The sequence below is a fragment of the Manis javanica genome, chromosome 3 (genome assembly GCF_040802235.1).
Source record: "Manis javanica isolate MJ-LG chromosome 3, MJ_LKY, whole genome shotgun sequence".
Lineage (NCBI taxonomy): Eukaryota > Metazoa > Chordata > Mammalia > Pholidota > Manidae > Manis > Manis javanica.
This window is the reverse complement of record NC_133158.1, coordinates 118549593-118570515: the sequence shown is the minus strand read 5'-3', so window position 1 is coordinate 118570515 and position 20923 is coordinate 118549593. Positions and strand designations below refer to the sequence as shown.

Here is a 20923-nt window from a genome sequence, read left to right as displayed (position 1 = left end):
TAAACACGAGCACCATAAATGCCTGTTGATCTGGAAGGAGCAATTGTCTATCAGGGAAAATCTTGTGAACAAAAGCTTACCCCTTTAGGAAATAATAATATTTCAAATATCTGTCTTTGAAATCTTTGGTCAAAACAGAAACTTACAAAATGTCCCGTCTTTGTAAACAGACTGTGTAAACTGTCACCGATAGTGACGGAGACCCCCCACAAGGAAACCATTCCCTGCAGCTCTGTGACAGTGACCTCAGCAGAGCCTCTAGAAGCGCCTACAGCTGTTTGTCCTTACACTGACTACAGACTGCTGTATTTTTTGTAGCTCTTGTTCTTCTGTTCATCCTTTTTTGGACTACACTGTGGATTCTTGCTATTTTAATTATATTCCCATAGCAGCCTTCTTTGGTTTTCTTGTTATTCTTTATAAGCTAGGAATCATATGAAAAATATTGGGAAATAATATAACATGGTATGAAGAACATGGGTTTGGATTTGATTCCATTGCTTAATGCCTTGTCTCCTTGAGATGGTTATTTGATCTTTCTAAGCCTCAGTTTCCCCATATATATCATGGGGATGATTGCAGGATTTTTCCCAGAGGCTTCTGAGGATGAAATGAGGCAATCGTTGTAAAGCACGCTTGGCTTGCTCAGGGAATGGTAGTAGAATGAATGCTGCTCTGAAAATAATTTGATAAAATTTCTGGCTCATTTAGTATTTCTGAGTGTGAGAATCTTACATGTGCAATGAGATTCACTGAGCTTTAGGAAATTGTTTTAGCCTATCAGACCACCCCTCTGCCATTTTTCAATTCTTTGCTTGCTCTCCTGAGTATGTAGTAAGACTGAAGAAAGTCTAACCTGGCTGAATCATGGGGTTCTACAGTGCGTGGCCTCAGGTTTCGCTCTTCGTTCAGGTCCAGGAGCTCAGTAACCCTCCGGGATGTGAGGCCTTCGGCTTTGCTTGCCCATTTGTGTACTATGCTCATGACGAGGAACACTGTCTGGGAAATATTTAATCACATCCTTGCAAGAGCTGGGTGATGTCACATAATGGGGACTCTTACCATCCTTTTTGACTTCTCTTCCCCATAAAACCTTTAATCAGGATTTTTCTTTAATGAGATCTATCCATGGTGACTCTAAAATGTAATTTAATTCTTATCAGAATTCCGTCAAGCTTTACTCAAAGACCCATGTTCAATCTTGATTTCAGAGTTCAGCACAGCCTTCCAGTCTTCAGATGGATGCTTTAGTTATTTTTATTTCTTCTGGACTTTCATTGGTCCAATAAGCTGCCATATCAGATATTTATAAAGAGTTTTCTTTTGGGGGGACTGGGGAAGCTGACAGAACAAAATGAAACAAGTTTGTTTTGAAGTCAGAGTTTGTATTATGGACAGCCTAGGCCTGGGGGCATCTGTCTTAGAACCAAAGCCTCGGGACAGGAAGCACCCGCCAAGGCAACCAGGTTGGCACTCGGCCCACTGGTGGGAACTGCTGTCCAAAAGACATCCTGTACGAGGCAGAGAAAACCCAGGCCTGGGCCTCAGGCAGCACCCTCGCTGTTGCTTTTTCATTGATAAAATCATAATATTGAAGATAGTGGTTTAGTTCATTGTTTCTGTGTAAGGACTACCCATGTTTGATGCTCCGAGTCTAAGGAGACCAATCTAATATTCAATTTATTCTTGCTTAATCAGTTATTGATCAGTCATTTAAAATCATGCTTAAGTTAAATGTTTCCATAATTTGGAGGGAAACTATATCATTTACATCCTTATTGTCGCTTCAGTGATTATTCATATTTTCCTATGGTCTTTTGAATCCTTAATTCTTGCATGTACAGAGCTGTAATGAAGCAGTTGATTTTGTAAGGCATTGTAATTCTCTTCAATAATTTTTTACATGCTTTCTTTGGTATTTTCTATTAATTGACTGAATATAAATATGTATATGACTTTCCATTGTTAATAACCTTTATTTTCAGCTTCTTACCTGCTTAGTTTTGCACTGTTTTTACAAACTACTTTCTAAAACCATTTGCCCCTGGAAAGGTACTGGGTATTTTCCAGCCTTAATATTATAAATAACTTGCCTATAAATAACTGAGTAAAACCTTTATGGTATTTTATTTTGAATTACTTTCTTAGCATCAGTTCTTTGATTTATATTACCAAGTCTACTTTACAGCAATTTGGAGAACTTTTGCTAGATTTCTTTAGAAAGATCTTTCCAGATTACAGAACCATCAGCAATAATGAGACCATATATTAAATGATAACCCTATCTACTATTGAAGAGGTTTATTTATATTTATTGTGAATAAATTTAATAAGTGTGTTATGTGATAGTTATTTTAATTTGAGTTTATATAATTAGCAAAATCAAAGATGTTTTTCTACTTTGATGATTTCTTAAAAGCTTAGTTTTTATTATTCTTATGGATTTTTATCAACTGAACAGATTAAAATGAAGGGCACTAAGGTTCCTTGAGAAATCGAGTGATATAAATAGAATATACTGATTCTAGTCCTTGCTCATCTGGTGTGACCTTGGGTAAGTCACTTAATTTCTAAGTGCCACTATCCTCATTTATTAAAAGGAGATATTAACTTGTTTCTTGTCTTCAAAGAGAAGGAATGAATGAGTGTGATATTTTGTCATCATGAAATCATTTACTAATATAAAACCTTAATCTTATTAATGTTATCATTGCTTTTTCCCTTGGCATAAGCTGATACAATTAGAAGTCCTCTAAGTTTGGGGCAATTTCATAGCTGCAGTTGCTATGGAAATACTGAAATAAATAGATGTTATAGAAGGAATATGAGGACATAGAAGAATTTCATGCTTTGCTTAGGAAATTTTTATGTTGGTATGAATATAAAGGGCAGCAACAGTGCCTCCCCCTTCTGTGTCCTTTTGCCCTTAATGAGACAGGTTTGCCTGTAAATATAGATTTACAGAAGAAATCGTGTTCTTAGCATTTCCAAAGAGTTTGGGTCTAGAGACACAGTGAATCAGAGTCTCTGCTCAGGTCTGTTTATGAAATGGCAGCCAAGGATCTTCCCCTAAACCAGGACTGTCACTCAAAATGGAACGAATCCACCTCCTAACTCTCCAGCAGTGGAAGCTGGTACAGACATTTTTATTAGAGTTAAAATCCAAGTGATTAAAAGGCCTCAGAACACAGGAGGCCAACTCCACAGGAGACTCAACACTTCAAGATTCCTAAAGTTAACACATTAGTGACCAACGCATTAATGGCCTTTGTCCCTTTATCACTAAATGGCTACAGTTAAATTTTTAAAATTTTTCAACTTACATTAAGAGGTAGGTTTTATACCTCTTCAGGACAGTTGTCCTTTTATATGCTCAGTTCCTTCTAATAAAATATTTTAAAAGCACTTATGGCCAGTGCTTTATATGAGTATTGGAAAAGGAACTCGAGTTTGGACTAAACCTGGAAAGTCCACATGAGCTACCCTCCTGTCTTAATTGTCCACCTCTTCTCTCTCATCTCTAAGGCCTGTCTCTTTCTTTCTCTCACACCATGCCCACACACATGTGTACACACATGCAGACACACATACTTTCTTTCCTTGATGTTACATCATCATCCCACAAGCATTCTCCTAGGAAGGAGAAGAATAGTTCAAGAAAGATGAGCATTTGTCCAATATTTCCTGGAGAGATTTAACTATGCTAACTACTAGGAACAGTTATGTCCTCATTTGCACAGCCCCTTGCATTTTACAATGCTCCGAGCATCTATTATTTCTTTTCATCATACCTATTAGAACCTTGTGAAAATAGACAAGGAGGAAATTAGTAGTCCCATTTTATAGTGGCTTTGATATTTTCAAAGTAAAAGGTAAAACGAACACTAGGGACTGCTCTTCTAACTTGCATTTCATTGCTGGATCTATACGACCACCCTGAAACTAATTCAACTTCCTAAAAACATGAAGATGCTGACAGCCCCCTGTGATTATTGCTTTCTATTTCCAACATTTTAATTGAGAACCATGTAAGTCATGCCTGCCAGTGTTACAGAACCTGACATGCTAAACTTCTACTGACAAAATACTCATTTTTCTTGAACATTTACATGCACTTTCCCTGAAATGCCTCAGATTTTAAGGCAAAAATCCTTTTTTATGGTTAAAAATAATCATAATAGCAACAACTAACATTTGTTTAGTGCTTTAGCTTTTAGCTAGAGTACTTTTCTAACCTTGTGTCACTCTCTAATGATTCTAAAAAATAGATATAATTATCATTACCTTCACTTTTAGTAATAAGAAACTTAATTTTAGGAAAAACCAGCTTGCCCAGTTCCATGGAGCTGAGTATCATATCTAAGACTGGACCCTGCTCTGTTTCTCAAGTCCAGCTCCTTCCACATATCCAACAAATCATGGGAAATCTCATTGGTTATTACTAGGTTTCCTTTTTCTGGATTATTTTTTCTCTATTACCATTTCCTCATAATGTCAAGTTAAAAAAAAAGGTCAACCCAAACTAAATTTTATAGATGTGGCTTTTGCCTTATTTTTAGACATGTTAGAGTAGTATTGAACTTAGAATATTCTTTCTTCTGGTAATAATTTTTTTAAAACTCATTTTAATTATTCTATGCTCACCAGAGAAATATCTGAAAAAATACAAAGAAGATATATAACTCTCCCATCTAACTACTGTAAGTTTACATTTTACCACCCACTCCTTTTCTATTTCAGTATAACTGTTTATGGGTATATGTTTTTAGATATAACCACACATCTATGTATGTGTGTTTTACATACATATATACACAGTGTGTTCATACCAATCATACTAATTGCTAATTTGCTTTTATTACATTATAGGATATCAAATTTTGCCTTCTACAGAAATACTTTTTTTAAATATCACATGGGTTTCAAACATAATGTTTGTCACCTACATACCCTTTCTGAAAAATTGACTCAGATATAATCCAGTAGATAAGTAAGTTAATCAAAATTCAGTGTATCGGAAATCCAGAGCAAATAAGTTGGTGGTAAGCAATGAACCAATAAAACTAAGTTAAAAATAAAGGTATGGTTACAGCATCTTACTACGCTGATGAACAGTGACTGTGAAGGGGTATGTGGGGGGGACTTGGTGAAAGGGGGAGCCTAGTAAACATAATGTTCTTCATGTAATTGTAGATTAGTGATACCAAAATAAAAATAAATAAATAAATAAATAAATAAAGGTATGGGAAAATATAATAATAAATTCAAACCAAAAGAAAAGAATATTAATCTCCTACTAACTACAATGTTAATAGCAGACAATGTATAATATAGGACAAAACTAATAAATGGGTCAAAGTACATTATTTTATTGATAAATGTTACAGTTCGTAAAGAATAGCACTGAGCCTCTGATCATTAAATATCATTCCACTGAAATATATAATACAAAAATATTGATGAAATATGATTAAAATGGTAAAACTGTATTTTTTATAGTCTAACACATTTCTTGCAGCCTTTGACAAACCAATTATAGAAGCTGAATAATATGATTACTATGATTGATTTAATCCATACAACCAGAGAGATCATACCTTCTGTTCAAATCTCCATGGAAAATTTAGAAAAACATCATCTCGTGGTCTAAAAGGAAAATCTAGACAGTCCCTACTTGACTGGCAGAGTTGCATATAGCAGTACATTAAGATAAGAAATATATAAAAGGGTTAACAAGTACACACACTCTTGGGTTAAAGAATTCTTAGAAAGTAGTGATGATGCTAACACTGAATGATGAGAGTGAGATGCAGGCAAAGTTGAATTTCACATGTAGCTATGGTCGTTAATTGTTGGAAGAACCTTTGCCCATATATTAGGCAATCTGAAAAACTAGAAAAGGACAACACAGTCAATCTAAGGAAAAAGGAAATAGCTAAAATAAAGGCAGTATTGATAAACTGAAAAATTGAATTAAGTCTAGCAGATGACTCTATGAAAAGAATGAAAGAACAATAAAATAAACATCCAGTGAAAATAATCAAGAAAGAAAAATAGAAACAAAACTTAGGAAAACCAGAAGACATTTGAAAATTATTGCACTTAAAATGTTATATAAACGAGGCTATTTTCTGTGCAAATCTGATGTACAGGAGAAAACATGAATAACCTCATAAACATGGATGTTTCACTGAAAGGATTTTTCAGATCTTTAAAGAACAAGTGATTCCTGCTCCAGTTCATCTTTCAGAGCCTAGCAAGAGAAGATAAGATTACCAAATCATTTTACTATGAAGCGAGTTGGATCCTGGTTGAAAATACCTAACCTAGGTTGCCCCCAAAAGAAAACTATGCTGCTCTAATTTTTACCAATGCAGAAATCCTAAATGAAATATTAACAAATTGAATGCCACATTATGAAGCATGCCAGATTATTCCATGATGCAGTGTTAGGACAATATTAGGAAAATTGTAATAGAATTTATTATATTGATACCAAAGTTTAAACTAGTTATCCCCATAGATGCCAAAAGGACATCTAATGACATTTATAACATATTCTTTCTTAAGCACAAAAACAATTGCAATAACATAATACAGGCTCTAAGTAAAAAAGAAGGTATGTGTTTAATAGGATAAAATAAACTAATGGTTAGTCTTCTTCCTAAATCCTTATTGGTATGTACAGGATTACTGCTGTAATATTGTTTTTAACATTCTAGCCTTTTGAATGGGAAGCAAAGAGTCTTACGTATATATATTTTTTTCAAATATATATTTTTTCTTTGATGTATATATAAAACATATATATAATGTGTATTATGTAACATATATAAATACATATTTTTAATATGTAATATTTAAAATATATATAATTTATTATGTAATATTTCTAACACATATAAAGATATAAAGCATAATATGGTGAAATTCCATTTACCTATTATCCATTTTAAGAAATAAAACATTAGAAATTCAGCTGAGATCCCTTAGATTCTTGCTCCTAACACATTTCCAAACTACCGAAGTAGCTACTATGCTAAATATGTTTTTTATCATATCCACCTGCATTTCTTTATATTTTTACTATGTATCTCAAAAAGAATATATAGTGTTGTTTGCATATAGTATTTCTTAATTCTAAATGAATGACATATCATGCCTGTCGTTCTGAGACTTCTTCACTCAAATTATGAGATTAGGATATATAAATATTTACAGATCATATGATTATCCTACAAAAGCTATAAAAATCCAAAATATTTGAATTACAAAAGTTTAATAGCCTGATAAAATAAAAATTATAAGTTTAGCTTTAGAAAATCTAACAGGAAAAACTCCTAGTACAGAAGCAACAAAACATATGAAATCCCCAAGTAAAAAAAAAAAAAGAATGCTGTGCAATGTTATAGGGATGAGAAGACATGAGCTGAATGATTTGGGGATTGAATTTGCCTTGGAAAGCACCTCTCACTTTTACAGGCATTCATACTATCACCCTTTAATTAAGTAACAGCGTTGCTTTCAGTGGGGGAAGAATAGTTACTGCACTTTCTTTCGCTAGTGGTCTTTACTTAGCCTAAGCCCTTCGCCGATCCTGTTTACGGCTCACCGCATCCCTGCAGGCTCCAAGGCAGCATGGGGTAAGGTTAGTGAGGCAAAGACCTGTAAGTAGACTGCCCAGAACAAGAAAAGGGCTAGCTGAACCTTTTCCTAAAGTTCCTGTATCAAACTACATGAATGTCTGTTGTTATAGAATTAGAATGCTTTTCTAGGGGCCAGGGAGAGCCTTAGAAATTCAGTAACATCATTTTATAGCTGAGAAAGCCCAAGAAAGTGGACTGATTTGCCAGAGGTTATATGGTTTATTAATAGCAGAGGCAGGAATAGAAACCTTGAGCCTTAATGATGCCTTCAAAGAACTGCTTTCCTTGGGACTGACATGAAGAGGTTTAACCATATGTGGCTACAGGCTCCAGAGAAAAAGCCCTAGAAAATGTTGGATTCCGTAAATTTTGGTCAGAGAGTGTAGAAATAGGACAGTGTTTGCTTCAGCCCCAACCAAGATGGAGAGTCTCAGATTTCCAGGTTAAATGCCTCTGAAACTTCATGCTAGAACCTTCCTAACTGCCCTAGTTTGTTTATTTTTAAATCAAGCATGAACTCACCACTTGGTGTTTGCCAGACTTTGGATGAATGTCAGCATCAGGCCACTGTAATAATGGTTTAAGATTATTTAAACCTATTTCTTATACACTTCATTAGGCTGAGTGAATTGTTGGCAGTGGTTCAGTAAACTTCCTACTTTAGAGATAAAAGGATGGAAAGAAAATAGGGAAGGAGTCTGTTACTCATTTTCTTTCATATTTATATTATGTCTCTGAAAGAATAAAGGAATGATAATTGGCCAGCTACAGCATGGAGTGTAAGTGGACTTTTCTAAACTGCTCTTTACCCTCAGAAGAGAAAAATACCTATTACCTTACATTTCCATTTAGAAGAAAAAGGACTGGAGCAGAGAGAGAAGGAGTGGAGTGAGAGAGAGTGAGTGAGTGTACGTGTATGTGTCTTCAAAAGTACATCAAATTCGATTACGCTTTGAAGTTTATCTTAAAAATAAACCTGAAAATAAGCTCAGCAGGCCTAGGTAAGATACTCAATCTTTCATTCAGTGGTCCTAGTGTGAGGCAGCAAATGATTTTACAGAAAGAAAATGGCATTTAAAGTCAGACCTGGTTCACACCCAGCTTGACCAACTACTATTCTACATTGACAGCATTTATTTTATTTTATTTTATTTTATTTTATTTTATTTTATTTTATTTTATTTTATTTTATTTTATTTTATTTTATTTTATTTTATTTTATTTTTCTGTTTTGTTTTGTTTATTATTTTATTTATTTTATTTTATTCTTTATATTTTTATTTATTTATTTTTTTTGAGGTGTCATTGATATGTACTCTTATGAAGGTTTCATGAAAAACATTGTGTTACTACATTCACTCATATTATCAAGTACCCTCTATACCCCATTGAAGTCACTGTCCATCAGTGTAGTAAGATGCCACAGAGTCACTAACTGTCTTCTCTGCTGCACTATCTTCACCATGACCCACCCACACACCACGTGTACTAATCATAAGACCTCTAAATCCCTTTCTCCCTCCCTCCCCACTCACCCTCCTTCACCCCTCCCCTTTGGTAACCTCTAGTACCTTTTTGGAGTCTAAGTCTGCTGCTGTTTTATTCCTTCAGTTTTGCTTTGTTGTTTTACTCGACAAATGAGGGAAATCATTTGGTTCTTATCTTTCTCTGCCTGACTTATTTCACTGAACATAACACCCTCTAGCTCCAGCCATGTTGCTGCAAATGGTTGGATGTGTTTACTTCTTATGGCTGAATAGTATTCCATTGTGCATATGTACCACATCTCCTTTATCCATTCATTTACTGATGGACACTTAGGTTGCTTCCATATCTTGGCTACTGTAAATAGTGCTGCAGTAAACATATGGGTGCAGATGTTTTTGTGAATCTGAGATCTTGCTTTCTTTGGGTAAATTCCTAGGAGTGGAATTCCTGGGTCAAATGGTATTTCTATTTTTAGTTTTTTGAGGAACCTCCATACTGCTTTCCACAATGGTTGAACTAATTTACCTTCTCACCAGCAGTGTAGGCTTGAAGTTGAGGAGCATAATACCCTCAGTTTTATTCCTCCTTCTCAGGATTGCTTTGACTATTCGGGGTCTTGTGGATCTATATGAATTTTAGAACTATTTGCTCTAGTTCATTGAAGAATGCCACTGGTATTTTGGTAGGGATTGAATTGAATCTTGCTTTAGGCAGGGTGGCCATTTTGACAATATTAATTATTCCTATCCATGAGCACGGGATGTGTTTCCATTTATTGGTATCTCCTTTAATTTCTCTCATGAGTGTCTTGTAGTTTTCAGAGTATAGGTCTTTTACCTCCTTGGTTAGGTTTATTCCTAGGTATTTTATTCTTTTTGATACAATTGTGAATGGAATTATTTTCTTGATTTCTCTTTGTTCTAAGTCATCATTAGTATATAGGAATGCAACAGATTTCTGTGTATTAATTTTGTATCCTGCAACTTTGCTGAATTCAGTTATTAGTTCTAGTAGTTTTGGGGTGGATTCTTTAGGTTTTTTATGTACAATATCATGTCATCTGCAAACAGTGACAGTTTGACTTCTTCCTTCCCAGTCTAGATGCCTTTTATTTCTCTGTGCTGTCTAATTGCTGTGGCCAGGACCTCCAGAACTATGTTGAATAAAAGTGGGCAGAGTAGGGCATCCTTGTCTTGTTCCTGATCTTAAAGGAAAAGCTTTCAGCTTCTTACTGTTAAGTATGATGTTGGCTGTGGATTTCTCATTGATGGCCTTTATTATGTTGAGAGTTTTTATCTATACCCATTTTGTTGAGAGTTTTTATCATAAATTGATGTTGAATTTTGTCAAAAGCTTTTTCAGCATTATGGAGATGATCATGTGGTTTTTCTCCTTCTTTTTATTGATGTGGTGGATGATGTTGATGGATTTTCTAATATTGTACCATCCTTGCATCCCTGGAATAAATCCTACTTGCTCATGATGGATGATCTTTTTGATGTACTTTTGAATTCGGTTTGCTAATATTTTGTTGAGTATCTTTGCATCTATGTTCATCAAGGATATTGGTCTGTAATTTTCTTTTTGTGTGGTTTTGGTATTAGAGTAATGATGGCCTCATAGAATGAGTTTGGAAGTATTCCCTCCTCTTCTGCTTTTTGGAAAACTTTAAGGAGGATGGGTATTAGGTCTTTACTAAATGTTTGATAAAATTCAGGGGTGAAGCCATCTGGTCCAGGAGTATTGTTCTTAGGTAGTTTTTTTTTATTATCAATTCAATTTCCTTACTGGTAATTGGTCTTTTCAGATCTTCTGTTTCTTCCTGGGTCAGCCTTGGGAGGTTATTTTGTTTTTTTTCTACAAGGTTGTCCATTTCTTCTAGGTTATCCCATTTGTTAGCATATGGTTTTTCCTAGAATTATCTAATAATTCTTTGTATTTCTGTGGTGTCTGTAGTAATTTTTCCTTTCTCATTTCTGATTCTGTTTGTGTGTGTAGAATCTTTTTTTCTTGATAAGTCTGGCTAGGAGTTTATCTATTTTGTTTGTTTTCTCTAAGAACCAGCTCTTACTTTCATTGATTCTATTATTTCATACTACTTGATTTTATTTTTTTCTGCTCTAATTTTTATTATGTCCCTCCTTCTACTGACTTTGGGCCTCATTTGTTCTTCTTTTTCTAGTTTCATTAACTGTGAGTTTAGACAGTTTATATGGAGTTATTCTTTCCCAAGGTAAGGCTGTATTGCAATATACTTCCCTCTCAGCACAGCCTTTGCTGCATCCCACAGATTTTGTGGTGTTGCATTATTGTTGTCATTTGTCTCCATATATTACTTGATCTCTGTTTTTATTTGGTCACTGGTCCATTGTTTATTTAGGAGCATGTTTAAGCCTCCATGTGTTTGTGGGCGTTTTTTGTTTTCTTTGCATAATTTATTTCTAGTTTCATTCCTTTGTGGTCTGAGAAGCTCGTTGGTACAATTTCAATTCTTCTGAATTTACTGAGGCTCTTTTATGGCCTAGTGTATGATCTATTCTTGAAAATGTTCCATGTGCACTTGGAAGAATGTGTATCCTGCTGCTTTTAGGTAGAGTATTCTGTAGATGTCTGTTCAGTCCATCTGTTCTAATACGTTGTTCAGCGCCTCTGTGTCCTTACTTATTTTCTGTCTGGTTGATCTATCCTTTGGAGTGAGTGATGTGTTGGAGTCTCCTAAAATGAATTCATCACCTTCTATTTCCTCCTTTAATTCTGTTAGTATTTGTTTCACATATGTAGGTGCTCCTGTGTTGGGTGCATAGATATTCATAATAGTTATATCCTCTTGTTGGACTACCCCCTTTATCATTCTGTAATGTCCTTCTTTATCTTTTGTTACTTTCTTTGTTTTGAACTCTATTTTGTCTGATGCAAATACTGCAACTCTTGCTTCTTTCTCCCTATTAGTTGCATGAAATGTCTTTTTTCATCCCTTGACTTTTAGTCCGTGTATGTCTTTGGGTTTGAAGTGAGTCTCTTGTAGGCATCAAATAGATTCATATTGCTTTTTTATCAATTCAGTGACTCTGTGTCTTTTGATTGGTGCATTCACACCATTTACATATAGGGTGATTATTGATAGGTATGTACTTATTGCCATTGGAAGCTTTAGATGTGTGGTCACCAAACGATCAAGGGTAACTTCCTTACTCTCTGACAGTCTAATTTAACTCACTTGGTATGCTATTACAAACACAGTCTAAAGGTTCTTTTTTTTCCCCTCCTTTTTCTTCTTCTTCCATTCTTTATATATTTGGTATATTCTGTACTCTTTGTCTATCCCTTGATTGATTTTGGGGGTAGTGTATTTGATTTTTCATCTGCTTAGTAATTAATTGATCTACTTTCTTTACTTTGGTTTTATTTCCTCTGGTGACAGTGATTTAGGTTTAGGAACACTTCCATCTATAGCAGTCCCTCCAAAATACACTGTAGAGATGGTTTATGCAAGGTATATTCTCTCAGCTTTTGCTTATCTGGAAATTGTTTAATCCCTCTTTCAAATTTAAATGATAATCTTGCCAGGTAGAGTATTCTTGGTTCAAGGCCCTTCTGCTTCATTGCATTAAATATATCATGCCACTCTCTTCTGGCCTGTCAGGTTTCTATTGGAAAGTCTGATGATACCCTGATGGGTTTTCCTTTGTATGTGATCTTTTTTCTGTCTCTGGCTGCTCTTAATAGTCTGTCCTCTTCCTTGATGTTTGCCGTTTTAATTATTATATGCCTTGGTGTTGTCTTCCTTGGGTTCCTTGTGTTGGGAGATCTGTGCACTTCCATGTCCTGAGAAACTATCTCCTTCTCCAGATTGGGGAAGTTTTCATCAGTTACCTCCTCAAAGCCACTTTCTATCCCTTTTTCTCTCTCTTCTTCTTCTTCTGGTACTGCTATAATGTGAATATTGTTCCATTTGGATTGGTCACACAATTCCCTGAATATTCTTTCATTCCTAGAGATCCATTTTTCTCTCTCTGCCTCAACTTCTTTTTATTCATGTTCTCTAATTTCTGTTTCATTTACTATCTTCTCTACTTCATCTAATCTGCTTTTAAATCCCTCCATTGTATATTTCATTTCAGATACTGTATTCTTCATTTGTATCTCATTCCTGAAATCCTCCCTGAGTTCTTGAATATTTTTCTGTAGCTCCATGAGCATGTTTATGATGTTTTTTCTGAAATCTCTTTCAGGGAAATTGATAGTTCAGTTTTACTTGGCCCTCTTCCTGGTGTTTGTGGGATTTTGGTTTGAACCAGGTTCCTTTGATGTTTCATATTTGTAGGTGGTGCCCTCTAGTGCCCAGAAGCTCCACTCTCTGTAGCTGCTCAGACCCTGGAGCGATCGTGGGGGTCGCAAGCAAGCCATGTTAGTGCCTGTCGGAAGGAAAGAGCTTTTTCCTACTTCCCCGTTGCTGTTCCTATCTCTACTACAAGAGCCAGTTGGCCGAGCATGCAAGGAGAAGCCTCTATGCTTTGCACTTGTAGCTACTGTAGGCGGGGCTGCCCTCTGGCTGGCCTTGCACAATGGCGGAGGCAGCTGGTTTGTTAGTTGGTGCCTGCCAGGAGGAAGGCACATCAGGCTTCCTATGGTGAGCAGCATTTATTTTAGCTTAAAGTTCCCAACAAATAGAATGAAAGTAATTCAGAGAGGCCAACAGGGCTGAACAAAAATCAAAGTGTAGGGGCTAGGAACAGCAAAGAACTCACAGGGCCACACCCCAGGGATATACATACAAAATCTGCAATTCTAATTTTCTAAAAATCACAAGACAATTACTAATCAGCATTTCAGACTCTGGAATGTTACCTGCACACTGCTTGTTTGAGAGCTTGCCAAGTCTGAGAGGCAGCAGCAAGTCCTGAGAGTCTGGAAGTTTAGTTTTCCCACACTGTGTCAGAGGTCACGTGCTTTGGAATAACCCTGAAGTCCTCGTTCAAAAAGCAAAGTACTGGACCACTCACCAGAGTTCTGCACAAGGAGCCAGGAAATGTGCATCTTTTACAAGGCTCTTGGGGAGCAGTCTTACCACCCTCAGGTTTGAGATCCATGTGTGTGTACTTCCAGCCCAGCTCATGTAAGAAGTAGTCCCAAAATATTTCACTCTTACCTTCCATCTCTCTCCTACACATTCTTTTTAAAACATTTGTCCAAATAGGATTCTCTTCTTCTGGACATTGATATCTTAGGCTTCTTTGCCTGTGCTATAAGCTGCTGTCTGCCTTATATCTTTCCCCATCTCTTACATTTGAATATCTGTATCAGCCAAACTTAAAAAACTTTTTTGGAACTTCCCCAAATAAATGTGGCCTTTTATAAATGGGCAAGGCTTTTGTTTGTTCCTCTGTCATTGGATTTAACCCTCTATAACTGTAGTATAGCCCATAACTGGTAATATAGTTATTTGCATCCTTGACACATTCTCTTACTGATCTGAAAGCTTTAGAGAGCATGCGTGTTGGAGTAGGGGTGTCACACTTCTCTTATCTTTGTTTTTTCCATAGTTCTTGTCACAATAGGTGAACCTATTCCTGCTTTGATATTTATGGGTGGGGGGCAGGAGGGGGCCCTGATTTCACTCTAGATCCCAGTGTCTCCAGCAAGGGTCTTCAACTCTGTCCTTTTGTATACCTTGGATTTGAGACTCTGTATGTGTGCACAAGAAGCAAAGAGGAGAACTTGGCTCTGGGAGCCTATGAACAGTCATTGCTGAAATGTAAATGTAAAAGATTACAGGGAAAGGTGTGTAAATGAAGCCAGCTGTCTAGCTTCCAGCTGCAGAATTATCATAAGAGCTGTCACACTCAGGGTCAAACACCCAGACCCAACTCGAAGGTGAAAACTGCCAGAGAATTTGAGTGGAGGTTCTCTGATGTTATGATGACTTTGAATGGGACATAAGAATTCCTTCTCACAGTCAGGCTTATTTTAAAAGAAGGAAAAAAAAATCTTCTTCCTAGATCTCTCTTTTGTTCACCTCCCTGAAGAGTCAGAGGACGTCAGCAGAGGTTGGCATCATCATTATGTGAAACAAGTGCTCTTTTTGAACACTGCACAGTGACATGGGCCTCATACATTGTAGGTCTTCAAAAAAAATATTTGTTTAATTTTCTAACTTAAATCTGATTTAATAATTCAGTAGTCTCCTGCATTTACAATATGGGAAAATAGGATGCTAAGAGAGGGGGAAGACATACTGGAGTTTTCACCATTGGATGTGTGCCCTGAGCATTCCTTAAGCAATCTGAAAGTTGCAAACACACATCTGTAATGAGTTTTTAAGTTATATCAACTATGTTTTGAAATGATAGTAAACATCTTCCCCAGAATTAATTTTACCTTGTGGGATCTTTATTAATGCTAAAAGGCATTTAAGACAATTTATATTAATAAAGCCACTGGGACATGTTAGTTAAAATGGGACCTTCCAAAATGTGTCCCTAAATAAAGTGAATGGCAATAAGTACATATTATGTATTATAAAGCATAACAAATATATACACAGTTTTTCCACAAAATAGATAGAACTGAATGTGTTGGGGCATCAGAGGAAAAAACTGGGGGGACAGAGTAAGGACATTTTGGGGGAAAGAAGTATTGTAGAAGAGGCTGTACCAGTGTACCACTGGTAGATCTTATTTTCTCCTAATACCACATTTGCATGTTTTTCTACCCTGACAGACAAATGTAAACTGTTACTATTCCTTTTTACAAGTTAACAAAATCAAGACTTAGAAAACCAAAGGCTTCGGAAAATGAGGAATTAGCATATGATTGGAGCAGAACTTTGATCCCCTGTACTCTAAATCTTAGCCTCTACCTTTTTCTTAGATAAATGCAAGCTAACAGATGGCTTGTCATCAGATGGGACTTTACAGCCCTCAGATCCCACTTTGGTGACCACTGTTGTGAGAATCATTCCCTTTGCTGTTCCACTGAAGACAGCTCTCCCTCCTGTGTATCCCCAGGGTTTTATTTGTACCTTTGCAGTGATCCTTCACCTTTGTTTAACCCTTTACTGTCCCTACCTTATCTTGGCACACACCTCATCCTCATGTACAGCTTCAAGCTCATTTTTTCTGTTGTTCTTTTTGTCTTTTTACCTATTCCCCTCCCAACCTTACTCTGTTCTTACGAAATAGTGCCCAGATCAGTACCTCTTTCTTTGACGGACATTTATATTTGTTTGTTTGTTTGTTTGTTTGTTTAATGAATGAGTTAGTCAGTTTGGATTGCCATAACAAAATACCATAGACTGGGTGGCTTTGTGGCTTAAACAACAGAAATTTATTTCTCACAGTTCTGGAGGCTAGAAGTCCAAGATTTGGGTGCCAGTATTGTTGGGGTCTGGTAAGAGCTCTCTTGCTGGCTTCTCACTGTGTCCTCACCCATGGCAGGGGCAGAGAGAGACTGAACAAGCTCTCTGGTGTCTGCTTTTATAAGGGCACTGATCCCATCATAAAGGTCTCACCCTTATAACCACATGTACCTCTAATTACTCCCAAAGGCCCCATCTTCAGATACCACCACACTTGGGTTAGGGCTTCAACAAAGGAGTTTGTGGGGGACAGAATTCCAGACATAGCAGTAAATTCCATCTTTGGCCACATGTCTGTGAATGCATTATCAGCATTGGTTCATGGAGTGGTAATCAGAATAAGCTTTGTTTCTAGGCATAGGACCTATGTACTCAGCATAGATATTTAACAGGTTTTTTTTTTGAGCAACCTGTTGCCTTTAAAGAATGTTGCTGCATGCACTCTCCGAAGGGCCCACTTTAATGTACAGCCCTGCTGCACTTTCCTTAAAGGGTACACTTTTACCCACTAGATCTTACCTCATTTTTAATAGCAGAAAAGAGAGAAAGACTTGGTTCTTTAGAGGGTTGTTGCACATTCTTATTAGATCATTAGGAAGTTGGCACAAGTGGCAGGAAGCCAGACGGGCCTGAGTCGGGCTGGGCAGTGTCTGCAGATCATTGCAGCAAAGCTGCTGGAGTAACAATGCATTCCCCCATAGAGGGCTTTTTGTCAAAGTCTCTTTTGGAATTAACTCCTCATGAATGGATCAATAAACCTCACCAACTTGCCAATGTAATTGAGAGGTGGTAGGTTAAACATTACTGTTAATTAAGTTCAAAGTTAAATAAAATGAAGAAGGTTGTTTCTGTGAAATTGTGGTATCTGATTTTGCTCAAGGGTGTTTCAGAGTTCTTACAGAGGAGGATCCAGAATGCAGGGGATGATTGTCTCCGTTGCCTTGGGAAAAGCAAACATTTAAACATATGTCTCTTGAATATTTTTTACTGAAGAGTATTTATCTGCCAGTTGTATGAGCCCTTGAATGAGAACCTTCTGGGTACAAAGGACTGAGTTCAGTGTGCTGTGTGGGATACGAGCATCGTGGGACTCATCGCATGCGTTTATGGAGCCCTCCGCTGAAGGAGAAGTGCCAGGCATGCTCCCAACTGTAATACAAGGCAAAATTTTTCTGTGAGGGATCCCGGCAGTGGTGCGAGCTCAGAGAAAAGGGGGACCAGCACCAAAGAGATCTCCCAGATGATATGAGCATTTAAGCCAGGCCTTGAAAATGGAGTAGTATTTGATAGGAATGGATATCAAGAAACAAGAACAATTCCAATTTCTGAACATTTATTTTCCATGTAAAATTCCTTTACTTTACAACTTTGGGGATCAAAAGATATCAGCCTGTTGGTAAATAAGGATATACTGAACATCCATTAAGTGTGTATTATACTGCAGAAAACAGGGGAGTGGAGGAGGTAAATATCTTAAATTTCACAGGTTTTTCAGTATATATGACAGAGTCTTAGACTTATCACCTTCCTCTGATGGCATTGAATGGGACTCATCACAAAGGCTAAATTCTTTTATCTTCAGGCCACAAGAAAAAACAGCCAAAGGAAAAGCTATGTTGGTACCAGTTTTCCTCTTCTAAAAAGGTTGATACTTAATGGCTGGGAAGGAAGCACTGTGGTACCTCTGGACAGTGTGAGTCCATTTTGCTGGTAGAGTTGAGTCAATATTGATGCCATGAAAACTGGAAAGGACCTTGCAGTTTCTCTAACCCAAACCCTTCTTTTTGCAGATTAGTGAACTGATGCCCAGTAAGAAATGCAATTTTCCAGGTAACGGAGAGCCATGTAAATTTCCTAAATCAAATAACAATCAAATTGTTATTTGACATTTGTTTTACCTTCACATGGAAGAGAATGATTATTAGGACTATTCAGTGAAGAATCACTTGACTCCCAATTCCCTGAGTTACCGTTGGATGTTATGAGGCAACTTCACTTAATAATCTCCCTGTTTTCTAGCTATGTTAATTATATATCTTTGAGCATTCAGCACCTGTACCATTTGCTTAGCATAATAATACCTTACATTTAAATACACATGCCTAAAATACTTTTATAGTTGTTTCTCATTTGATATCCACAGCAATCCCGTAAGACAGATATCGTTCCTAAATTAAACGTGAGAAAACGGAGAATCAGAGAAGGTAGCCCAAGTAGCTAAGAAACTGAAGCAGGGCTCTCCCATCCATTTTCGGGCCAAGGCTGTAGTTTTCTTACCTCTGCCTCTCAGCTGCCTGCCTTAATGGGCTTCAGTCATTTATCCACCCAGTGAATATTTACTGAGCACCCTCCATATTTCAAATACTGTCCTGGGAATGGGGGGCACACAGTTGAAAAAGACACAATCCACAGGCCTTGGAGAGAGCTCACTGTTTGAAAGAGATAGGCACCCACACAGGCAAGCATGTAGAATGCTAGGTGCACAATGGATATATAACTGCCTTCAGGGGCTCGGGGGACACCAAGATTGTGGGACTAAATTTGTAGCTCTTTATCTAAGCATATCACAGTCCTCTCTCCCCAGTGAGGTTGTTAAGTAAGTATCTAACCGCCTCGTATGTCTCTCTGCCTCCTCTGCAGGCGAGGCCTCCTACTCTGCTGGCATTCAGTCAGTATTTGTTGATGGTGATGATGGTGATTTTTTTGTTGGACTTCCGCAACAGTGGAGAGGTTTTCTGCTGTCCCTTGGGCCTATAATAGACTTTAATTTACAAATCTGTGTAAGCCTTTTAAAAATCACAGAAGAAATCATGTTTGAGGAAAATAAACAACTTTCCGAGGTAGTTGTTAAATACTAACGTAGTTGAGACAGTAATGATACTCTTTGTTAACCAGTTAGTGCTCAGCATTTTCAGTCTAGAGGACTGTGCTTGGTTTTGACTGTCCTCTTCAGTCAGTGAAATGTAACTTCCATTAGGGGCTGTTTGTTAACACATCACAACAGCCTTTAATCAGTCAAAGAAAAATTCTAATTATTCCCAAGTATCTAATAATTACTGTTTCACTGATGTTCTACTGCATATCAAACATTTCAACCATTTTCCACAGGAAGAGGATAGAATTCAGTGGTAAAGAACACCGATATTTTGAAGAGTGTGGGGAAATGTTTCCTCATAGCGAAGTTGTGATTAAATTTGTGACTTGCACAAGCTTGGAATTCTACACAATACCTGCATTCTGTATTGATTTATCTTGGCCATATTTTACAAACAGAATATTTCCCAGCACATTAATATACATTTCCTGGTTTCTGAACTCTTACTGGAAAGCTTTATGAACAAATATTAATTTTCAAAGGTACTAGAAAAAAGTGAAAATAGGTCTTTTATCTCATATCTAAAAGAGCTTCCTTTAATCATTAAATTTCCAGGACATAATTAATCCAGTTCTGCTATAGATAAGAGTTCATCAGAAGGAGCCTAGAGGAGCATTCTAACAAAAGTGACATTTTTAATTAAATCTCCCAGCATTTCCTAAAAATGTTGGTATGCAGAGTAAATTGCAAGGTAAATAAGTATATTTCTTAAAAATATTAGTGTGCAGTGAATTGCGAGATAAATGAGTAAATCAAGCTTGATTTACCAAATGCCACATTACACACCCATGTGTACATACAAGCACAAGCTCACACCAAAGTCAGGAAAAGCAGAGCAGAGCAAAGCCGGATTTACTCTGGAGGAAGAAAAACTTTATGCCTACCACAAAATTATTTTCTTAAAACATAATATGGAAATTATAAGCAGACACTACAGCACTAATTTATCAACAAAATAACAATTTCAGTGGGACAAGAAAAGAGAAATTGTTCATTTAAATATTTTTTAGTGTGGTACTTATAAGTGTGTGTGTGTGTGTGCGCGCGCATCCCATGCTCACATGCAGGGATGTATTGAATTTGAGAGTAATTTATGGAAAGTGCTGCCAGCATGGTATTTCAAATGCTCCACAATTTGAATTTAAAGTGCTCAATGGGATCATTAAGATTATTATGCATGTTTTCCAAAGAGTTTGAATTCAAATGACAACTTTAAAAAAAATTTTTTTTAAGTAAGCCCTTTAAAAACTGAGGAATGTTATTGCACTTACAGAAATCCATGCTGTTTGAAGTAATTTGCCACCTCCCCTTCTGAAAAAATACCTGATGATAGTGTGCCTGAGAGAGAGGGAGGTTAGAGACAGTGCATATTGCTGACACACTCTCTTGATGAGCAGAAATGTGTTGTAATGCAGACTGTATGAACAATGAATTATTTCATTTACTACAATTGACAGCAGAAAACCAGGAAAGGACACAGATCAATGTGGGCTGGAGCACAGAGATCTGATGATGGCATAGGTCTAGGGAGTAGTACATAAAAGCCCCTTCAAGCTC

The 20923-nt window shown here is 36.7% G+C and overlaps 1 protein-coding gene and 1 long non-coding RNA gene across 28 annotated transcripts in view; one reads left to right on the top strand and one right to left on the bottom strand.

Moving 5' to 3' along the window:
* The window catches only part of LPP (LIM domain containing preferred translocation partner in lipoma), a 628839-nt gene that overhangs the window by 514641 nt on the left and 93275 nt on the right, over positions 1-20923 (top strand). The window lies entirely within an intron of this gene.
* LOC108392319 (uncharacterized) overlaps positions 6765-20923 on the bottom strand; it is a 153290-nt gene continuing 139131 nt past the window's right edge. For all 5 annotated transcript variants that reach the window (XR_012129301.1, XR_012129306.1, XR_012129304.1 and 2 more), the window contains one exon: positions 6765-20923. This exon is cut by the window's right edge. This is a non-coding gene — a long non-coding RNA (uncharacterized lncRNA).